Here is a 6,419-nt window from a genome sequence, read left to right as displayed (position 1 = left end):
AACACAAATCATATTCATTTTTACTCTTTTCACTCATTCTCCATCTATCTTTTATGCATTTCGGTCTTTTATTTTCTCTGTATAAAAACCCTAAAAGTAAGAAACTCAGAAATCTCAAGCAATCTTCAATGGCTTCTTCATCAAAATCTCTCAACCAGGTTTCATCTTCTCAGCAACATCAACAACAACAGCAACAACAATCTGTATTCTCTCCTTTGAAGACCTGTTTGATTCCTTCTGAAGACTTAGAAGTTCTCTGTGAACTTATGGTTGATTTTGAAAATCTTCAAGCACACCAGTTCGACATCAAGACAAATATGTTGGTTCAAGGATGGGCAAATTTCTTTGACCGTCTCATTGGACCGGTTTATCCTTTTTTGGTTAAGGAATTTTGGACTCATGCTACTCTAACCTCAAACACCATTATCTCCTTCGTGTTAGGGCAAGAGGTTGTTATTATTGAAAGTCTGACAAGGAAGTTATTTAATCTCCAAGATTTGGGTGGAATAACTGGTTCTCTCCCTGGAAGAACTAATTGGGAAAAAGTTTATCCAGAGATATTTACTTCTGGAAAAGGTTCACCTCACTCTAAAGATCTGAAGCCTTCTTACAGAGTTTGGGCAAAGATTATTCTGTGATCTCTCAACCACAGAAAATCAACTATTTCTGCTACCTATATCAGTTAAGATCAGCAGTTCCTTCTGTACTGCATTGGAAAGGGTATCAGAATTAACTTGCCTCAAGTTCTGTTCCATCATCTAAGGACTCACGTGAAAGAATCAAGAGAAGCAGAACGTATGAAATATCTCAAGATAAAGAAGAATACCATTCCTATGGGAAGGCTGATATCAGACATTCTGACTGAGAGTGGTCTGATTGATACTCTGGGAGCAGCTGGCTCCATTCAAGATCTGACTACTGTTTGTGGGAGTACTCTGACTGCCCACACTCTAAGGAGAATGCACTTGATTGGAAAGGTGATTTATACTCCAACAGTGATTCCTGATATTCTGACCAGAAGAAATCCAGTTGTTGATTTCCCTCTGATTTTCAAGGAAGAACTATCAGAATCTGTCCAACTCTATCTGGAGTCATGTGTACGAGATCAGTCAGAAGTTGATCCTGCTTGGATTCGTGGAAGAACTCTTCCATCTTTGAATGATTTAATCAAGAAGGATAAGAAGAAGAAAGAGAAGAAGAAGAAGAGAAAGGTTACTGATGAAGGTCCTGCTGCAAAGAAAGCTAAGAAGCAAAAGAAACCTTCAGGTATTGTTATCTCTGATTCTGTATCTATTAATAGTTCTGAACAAGTATCAACAGAATCCCCAAAATTCCAAGAACTTCTGAACAGTTTCAGAAGTTAATAGAAGACATTGATAATGTAGACACTTCTAGTTTACACTCTTCTTCTGACCTCCCCCCTCAGAAAATACCACCATCATCTGAAATTCCATCTTCTTCCACCACCACAAAAGGCAAACGCCCTCTTCATTCTGAACCTATTCTAAACCCCATACCACTAAATGTTATCTTCCCACCAATTCCATCAGAAAATATCTTCTCCACTAATCAACCAACCTTCTCTATTCCTAAACCAATCTCACCAATTGATGACCATTCATCACCATCCACATTTTCTGATCCACTTGTTGCAGTCATTGACTCCGACAAGGAAGTTGAATCCTATCTTCATCCATCCTCTTCAAACAATCATTCTTTGTTTGATAGAGTTTCTGAACCATATTTTGTTTCAAACCCCTTCAATTCAAAAACAATTCTCAGATCTAACCCTCCCAAACCTTCTGTTGATATACGTTTTGAGTTACTAAAATATAAGGTACGAACAGGGTTAGATTATCTGAAGGTTGCCCATGACTCCAAGCTGGATCATGTGGCTGCTGAAAAGCTTTGGAGAGCTTTTGTTGAAGATGTGCAGGCAGAGTTTCTGGACCTCCAGAAGGATTGTCTAGCTGCTGCTCCTGGTCCTGCTGGACTAAGCTTAGAGTACATTGCTGGCATCTACTCTCATCTAATATCTGACTGGAAGCCTCTGGAAGAAGCTTCCTTCATTGATGAAATGGAAGTGGAAAATCATTTGCCTCTGGTCGTCTGGACGCCTTACCCGTTCTCAGTTCTGACAGGGGATTTTAAGACTCTGTTTGACTGGTTCAGGGAGAACCCCCTGGAAGAGTATTCTGATTTGGTGTATCCTCAGATTGAGTATCCTCCAGAAGAAGAACCTGAAGAAGGGCAACAATCTGAACAACATCAAGCTGAAGAGATTCAAGCTCAAGAGATTCCTATTGAAGAGGAACCAATTGCTGAAAATCTGATGATTCCAGCTTCTCAGGTTCCCTCATCTTCTGCCGGTCCTTCTGCTTCAGTTTTGATGGAGACACTGAAGGAACTCCAAGTGAACCAAGCTTCAGTGTTTAGTTGCCTGGACAAGCAAGATGAGACTAATGAAGAATTCAGAACTTGGATGCATAGACAAGAAGAATCCTCCAAGAAGCAAGCTGAAGACAGTGCTGAGATTAAGAACCTTCTAGCAGCTTTAGCCTCTAAGCTTACCCAGTCATAGTCTGTGTCTTTGTGTCTTAGTTGTTTTTCTTTGTTTTTGCATCTGATTGTTTTGCATCTGCTTGTACTCCCTTCTGATTAATCAATGAAATATAGTTCCTTCTTTACTCTGTGTGTCTTTCATCTGAATCTTTTATACTTTTTGATGTTATGACAAAAAGGGGGAGAAGCGTGCTAATTGAATTGATTTATTATATCAGTTGTTGGGCTTAAGTCTCAACATTCCTAACAATTATATTGCAAGTTTTCTGTCTCTGATAGTTTTGCAGGAGTGTGATACTCTGAACAAGCTCAATATGGGGAGAAGCAAATATGAGGAGAAGTATATCTGAAGAAAATCTCTTAAAGAGTTGAAGCAATCAAGCTTAATGTTCCGATACATAAAGTTTCAAGCTCTGATACAAGATATGCTTTAAAATGCTCTGATACAGACCTTGCTCTGATACAAGAAGTTTCAAGATCAGAAAGAAGCTATGCTCTAATCCAAGAAGCTATGAAGCTCTGATTCAAGCAAGCCTTCTTAAAGCTCTGATAAAGCCAAAGTGATCTCAAAGAGAAATTCAAAGCTCTGAAGTTGTCCAATGCAAGCTCTGAAGTGAAGCTCTGAATTATCTTAAGTTTAAAGATCAACGTGAAAGTCTCAACTGAAATGGAAAAATACTCAGGGAAGTTTTTTTATTTATAAAATCTTCTAGTATTAATTTCAGGTGGAGATTGTTAATCTCAGGGGGAGACATATTCACACACTCTGATTAATATGCTATATGCTAAATTTGTGTATTGTCTTTTTCATCTGATATTCTGGATACAAATTCATATCAATTCTATATGTTTTAATTTTGTCATCATAAAAAGGGGGAGATTGTTAGAACAAGAAATGTTCTGATCAGTATTCTTAGTTTTGATGATAACATTATATATGAATTTTGTATAAGAGAATGTGGTACTCTAATTATTCATGTTTTCCATTTCAGGAAAAGTATATAAAAGAGTATGCAAAAAATTAGCTTTTAGAGGCTCTGACCCAGAAGTTCTGGAGTGCTTCATCAGAACATGGTCTGGCAGACATCAGAACATGGTCCTTTAGAAATAGAACATGATCTAGAAAGCATCAGAAGATGGCTGTCAGAAGGAAAGCTCTGAAGTTCTGATGGTATCACGCTTAAAGCACTTCCAAGTCTGAAGGCAGAAGTTGCATCAGCACCAAAGCTGAAGACTCTGATATTCAAATATCTATTCTACATTTTATGAGTTCAGAAGCAAGTACAAGATGAAAAGGCTATAACGTCAAATATCTGACTGACAAAAGGAACGTTAGAAGGTACAAAAGGCAAAGTCAGGAAAAGCAGTGAAAGCATGGCTCGAGGTAGTTGACAAAAGTGTGAAACATTAAATGTAGCAGTGTACTATTCACACAAATCATTAAATGCTCCCAACGGTCACATTTCCTCAACGCCCATATATAGAAGTTCTGATTCAGAAGCAGCAACTCTCTCTTGCGCAAAAGAAACAAAACGCTGTCAAACTCAAATCAAACAAAAGCAAAGAAGAACTTCATCTTCAACCTCACAACTTTTTAATATCTTAGTGAGAGTTAGATCTTAAACTTAAGAGAAAAATCACTTTGTGATTATAGCTTATTTAGAAGCATTCGAATCTCTTGTAAAATTTATTTTACATTGATTGTAAAAGGATTTCCTAGAGTGATCAAGGTGTGATCAAAATACTCTAGAAGACTTAGAGTGTTTCTAAGTGGAGAACCATTGTAATCAATTTGATTAGTAGATTAAATCCTCAGTTGAGGTAAATCACCTTGTCAGGGGTGGACTGAAGTAGTTTAGTTAACAACGAACCGGGATAAAAAATAATTGTGTTATTTATTTTTATCTATCATTTTTTGAGAAAGAACCCTTATTCAATCCCCCTTTTTAAGTGTTTCTCACTCCTTCACAATGAAGTATGAAATAATATAATTAGAGACTACTAGTGAAGAAGGAATTTTGTTGAGGTACTTGCTAACTGAGACTCCTTTATGGGTAAAACCTATGCCAACTGTGTTGATCAACTCGGATAGCATCGCGACCATTGAAAAATTAAGACCTGTTATTATAATGGTAAGAGATGTAAAATAAGAAGGAAACACAATGCTAATATATATTATATATCTAAATGAGTTGTAATAGAAAATTTAGCCGATCATCGGAAGAAAGAATTAGCTAAAGAGAAAGTCCGTGATACATCTAAGAAGAGCGAACTAATTCCTAAAGAGAAATAAGTTGCTCAAGATACAGGTGCGGGATTTCAGAGCAATTCTTGCAAGCAGCTGCATCGTTTATGTCGTGCAAAGTTGATAAGATCCCTTTTAATTTCTAGGGGTTAATTGTGGGAGGTAACCATAGAAGTGTAAAACGTAACTTGCTGTGGTATGATAAGGAGAACAAAAGAGGGGTTTTTTGGATTAGTTGGAATCTATTTGTAGTGAAAAGAGGCAGGAGGTTTGGGCATTAAAGATATCACATCTTTTAATAATGCCTTATTGAGTAAATGGGTCTCGCGAGTCTTAACAGAGAAAGATGCAATTTGGGAAGGGATTATTCACTTTAGATACAGATTGGAATGTAAAATGTTGTGGGGTAGGGAGGACCAAAAGGTGTGAAATGAGGACTCTTTGTGAGGGAGGGATATTGTGAAGGTTGTTGGGACTTTAGAGAAAGAAGGCATGGCTCAATGGGTAACTTTTAAACTGGGGAATGGGGAGGGAATTTCCTTCTGGCATGGGAAATGGTTGGGAGCAGTGTGTCTAGATGAACTATATCCTGAACTATTCATCGTGTGTGACCGGAAAGATGGGTTGTTGGCGAATTTCGGGCATTGGGTAAGAGGGGTCTGGACTTGGTAGGTAACTGAGACTATTGTTTCTTCTGATACTGTTGTGCATGTTCATTTGGATGAGCTTTTGTTGTTACTGGTGAAAGTGAACCTGGTTACGCATCAGGTGGATCGTGTTGTCTAGTCTATTGATCATGATTTTACGGTCGTTTCCTGTTACAAGAAATGGACAACGAGGGCAGGAAAAAGCTTGTTATATGTTGAGTGTTGTCAAGCTTTGAGTGGGAAGTGTTGGTTCCGATCAAAGTTAAGATCTTTGGATGGAGAATTTTTCAGGGTAGGTTGGCAACAAATACTCAGCTTGCTAATAGAGGTATACTTATTAACCTGGTGGAAATTGTGTGTATGTTCTGCCCTAGGTTGGATGAAGATAGTCTATATATATTGTTATGCTGTTCCGTGTTGAGGTCTGTTTAAAATAAACTTTACTCATGGATCAACGTAGAAATGTCGGTGGGTGTAGATTATTGTAGTCAATTTTTGTTGTGAAGAGAAAAGCTAAATAAATTGGTATGAAAAGAATAGGGCTAGATTGTTTTGGCTAGCAGTTTGTTGGTGTATCTGGAAGAGTCATAACAACATGATTTTCAATGGAGACTGTGGGGATGTTGAGGAAATTTTATTCAATGTTAAGGTATTTGCTGGGAAATGGTTGTCTTTAGGCTTAAAGGGGAAGGTGCTATGCAATTTATATGAATGGTGCCATAATTCCATAGATTGCATAAAGGTGTTGTGGTTGAATGACTACTTTGCATAATTTTGGATAGTGCAGCAAAACATCTTTAAAAGAGCAACCTATATGTGACTTGACCCAATAATTTCTTCAAAGACAATTTTTTAAAACCGTGAAATAACACCACATGTTGTTGGACTTGTTCACGAGAACATGTAACAAGCATATCTTGAAATGTATAACCTTCTCCTTTAGTGAAAACGTTTTAGAGAGAAGG

Source organism: Vicia villosa, unplaced genomic scaffold (genome assembly GCF_029867415.1).
Source record: "Vicia villosa cultivar HV-30 ecotype Madison, WI unplaced genomic scaffold, Vvil1.0 ctg.001278F_1_1, whole genome shotgun sequence".
Taxonomy (NCBI): domain Eukaryota; kingdom Viridiplantae; phylum Streptophyta; class Magnoliopsida; order Fabales; family Fabaceae; genus Vicia; species Vicia villosa.
The sequence above is the reverse complement of the archived record's forward strand: the minus strand, read 5'-3'. Positions refer to the sequence as shown.